This window comes from Sus scrofa, chromosome 12, assembly GCF_054392235.1.
Source record: "Sus scrofa isolate SSC_HxYL_T2T_F1_AM1 chromosome 12, Sscrofa_HxYL_maternal_Yorkshire_Landrace_v2.0, whole genome shotgun sequence".
Classification (NCBI taxonomy): Eukaryota; Metazoa; Chordata; class Mammalia; order Artiodactyla; family Suidae; genus Sus; species Sus scrofa.
In genome coordinates, this window is record NC_139394.1 from 40,047,162 (window position 1) to 40,051,095 (window position 3,934).

Consider the following 3,934-nt stretch of genomic DNA (forward strand, 5'->3'; position numbering starts at 1 on the left):
GAGGAAGTGGTAAGTAGTTTGGTTTGGAGGGGTATCAAGGTATGTAGGGAGGGTGTCAGAGGCTGAAAAGGTAGATGGGGGAAGAGGGAAGTCATGCAGAGCTTCCTGCATAAGTCTTGCCAGGGGCTTTGAACTTTATTTTACAGATAAAAGGATTTGTTGAAGGACTTTAAGTAAGGACAATATTAGGTTTGGGCTTTAGAAAGACATTCTGGTAGCCGTCCAAAGAAGGAGTTGTTGTGGGAAAGGATTGGAGGAAAAGAAATCAACAGAGAGGTATTTCAAGTGGTAAATCAACAGGAAGTATAAATGTAAGTAAAATCTGAAAAAACAAACAAAAAAGAGAGGTAAGAAATGGTAAGGTTTTTAAAAGTAGCGGAAACGAACCTAGCTAGGAACCATGAAGTTGCAGGTTCAATTCCTGGCCTTGCTCAGTGGGTTAAGGATCTGGTGTTGCTGTGGCTGTGGCGTAGGCCAGTAGCTCCAGCTCCAGTTAGACTCCTAGCCTGGGACTCCTCCATATGCCGCTGGTGTGGCCCTAAGAAGACAAAAAAAAAAAAAAAAAAAAAGCATGTTTATTGATTTTCTTCATGAATAAACCTTCAATTGTAAAACACAGTCTCTCTCTAATATTTTAAATGCTTTTTATTTTTTCCATCATAGCTGGTTTACAGTGCTCTGTCAATTTTCTACTGTACAGCAAGGTGACTCAGTCACACATACATATTTACGTTCTTTTTCTCACATTATCATGCTCCAGCATAAGTGACTAAATATGGTTCTCAGTTAAAAATTTTTTTTTAAATTATTGTTGATTTACAATGTTCTGTCAATTTCTGCTGTATAGCAAAGTGACCCAGTCATATATATATACACATTCTTTTTTCATATTATCTTCCTTCATGTTCTAGAAGCCATAACATTTTGATATTGAAAAAAAAGAGAACAGGATGGGTTCAAAGAAAGAATTGAGAGATTGAATCAACCAACAAGACTTGATAATGAACTGATGGGAAATGATGTGGGAAAGGAAGACGTTAAGAATGATTTAAGTTAATCAGTAGCCAGGAGTTCCACTTGTGGTGCAGTAGTAATGAACCCGACTAGTATCGATGAGGACACAGGTTCAGTCCCTGGCCCCCATCGGTGGGTTAAAGATCCATCATTGCCATGAGCTGGGGTATAAGTGGCAGGCACAGGTCAGAACATGCGTTGCTGTGGCTGTGGCATAGGCCGGCAGCTGTAGCTCTGATTCGAGCCCTAGCCTGGGAAACTCCACATGCTGAAGGTGTGGCCCAAAACAGAAACAAACAAACAAAGCAGTAGCCAGAACAGCTGAAGATATGAGGGTTCCATTAATCACAGTAGGTAATAGAAGTATAGGTTTGGGAGGAAAGATAGTGACATTCTGCCTTTAAGATGCCCCCATGACATTCAGATGAATAGGCCTCTTGGGCTGTTAGAAACTTCTGTCTAGAGTTGAGCCTAGAGATTTGATAAGAGTTTAGATAGATGCCAAAGCCACTGAATTAAATGGTACAGACTAGGAGTTGCTGTCATGACTCAGTGGTAACCAGCTGGACTAGTATCCATGAGGATGAGGGTTCGATCCCTGGCCTTGCTCAGTGGGTTAAGGATCCAGCATGCTGTAGCTAAAATGCATAAATAAATAAATAAAAATAAATAAAATATACATGGTACGTACCAGACCACTGGGCAACGTGGCAAAACTTTTTCTGTTTGTTTTTTGCTTTTTAGGGCCGCACCTATGGCATTTGGAAGTTCCCAAGCTAGAAGTCGAATTGGAGCTACAGCTGCCAGCCTATGCCACAGCCATAGCAAAGCAGGATCTGAGCCGTGTCTCCAACCTACACCACAGCTCTCGGCCACACCAGATTTCTGACCCACTGAGTGAGGACAAGGATCAAACCCTCCCCCTCATGAATACTGTCATATTCGTTTCCACTGTGCCACCACGGGAACTCCCATGGCAAAGTTTTGACATTGGAAGCTTCATAGTCCCTAGAGTCCCAGCATAGTATTTTGCATAAAGCAGGCAATATCTGTGTAAAAATCTACAGAATAATATACAGACATACCGGTTTGGAAATTCTAGTAATAGTTAGAGGCCCAGAGAGCTCAAATTTGGAGCTACTGCAATTTTGTTGGGGGGGTGGGGGGGGGGTGTCTTTCTGTCTTTTCTAGGGCTGCACCCGTGGCATGTGGAGGTTCCCAGGCTAAGGGTTGAATCAGAGCTGTAGCCACCAGCCTACACCAGAGCCACAGCAATGCCACATCCGAGCCACGGCTTTGACCTACACCACAGCTCACGGCAACACCGGATCCACTGAGCGAGGCCAGAGATCAAACCTGCCACCTCATAGTTCCTAGTTGGCTTCGTTAACCACTGAGCCATTATGGGAACTCTGGCAATTTTAAAGACTTATTTTAGGGTCGAATAAGCAAAAATAGGAGTACAACCAACAAACTTCTATGTATAAAATAAATAAGCAACATGGATATATTGTACAGCCCAGGGAATATAGCCATTACTTTATAATAACTATAAGTGAAGGATAGTCCATAAAATATTGAATCACTGTTTTATACCTAAAACTAATATAATATTGTAATCAGCTACACTTTAATTAAAAAAAAAGAGTACAACTGGTATACTAATATTCAAACCGATTTGAGCCTTCCCCCAAATTCCATCAAAAAGTACTATTATCCCCTCATGTATTTCTTTGCATTTGCTCTTGCAGAGATGATACAGAGTTAATACTATAAAATAAAGAAGTTGGCGAAATAGCATTGATCAGACTAGGGGAGTTCAGACGCTGTTGCTGGAACATAGAAATTGGTGGCAAAGTGGTTGACCTTTAGCAAAGTCATCCTGAAGGCAACTTCATGGGGTTTTAGGAACTAAGCAACGTCTTTTTCAAATGTCATGCAATGTTCCAGTCCCTTTGCCATTGCTCATTCTTTCAACAAGCATTGTTTCAGCACTTCATATGTTCTAGACACCATACTAGGAACTAAAGATGTCTTCCCATCCCTCCAAGAGCTCACAGTCCAGTTGAGGTGTCTGGGGTGGGATGTGGCGGCGGTGGGGGCGGGGGGGGGAAGAATAGAGAAGGGAATACAATTCAAATACACTGTCAAGTGCTGTGATAGAGGTAAACACTGCATACAATCCAAGACGGAGAAGGACACCCCAATGCAGAGGGTGGGAAAGGAGGGTGGCAACGTGGTTAGAGAGGTCTTTCCAGAAGAGGCAACACCTGGGCCAGGTGATACAAGGAGGATCTCCCAGATCAAGTGTAACGGTGAGGGAGAAGAGAATTCGTTGTGGCTCAGCATAGAGGACGTGGAGAGCAGTGAGGAGCTGGGAGAGGCAGACAAGAACTTCACTAGGTCCCTATAGGCCCTTTGATGGGGTCTGAACTTTTAGACTGAAAGCCACAGAGTCACTGAAGGACGTCGAAGGAAATCTTTTGCTTTTGACATTTTTCTTTTCTTTTTTCTTTTTTTGATTTCTTAGGGGCGCACCTTCAGCATAGGGAGGTTCCCAGACCAGGGGTTGAATTGGAGCTACAGCTGCCAGCCTACACCCCAGCCACAGCAACACTGCATCCGAGCTGTGTCTGTGACTTACACCACAGCTCAGAGCAAAGCTGGATCCTGAACCCACTGAGCGAGGCCAAGGTTGGAACCCACAACCTCATGATTCCTAGTCAGGTTCGTTTCCGCTGTGCCACAACAGGAACTCCTTGATATTTTTCTTGTCTTTTTGTTGTTGTTGTTGTTGTTGTTGCTATTTCTTGGGCCGCTCCCGCGGCATATGGAGGTTCCCAGGCTAGGGGTTGAATCGGAGCTGTAGCCACCGGCCTACGCCAGAGCCACAGCAACGCGGGATCCGAGCCTCGTCTGC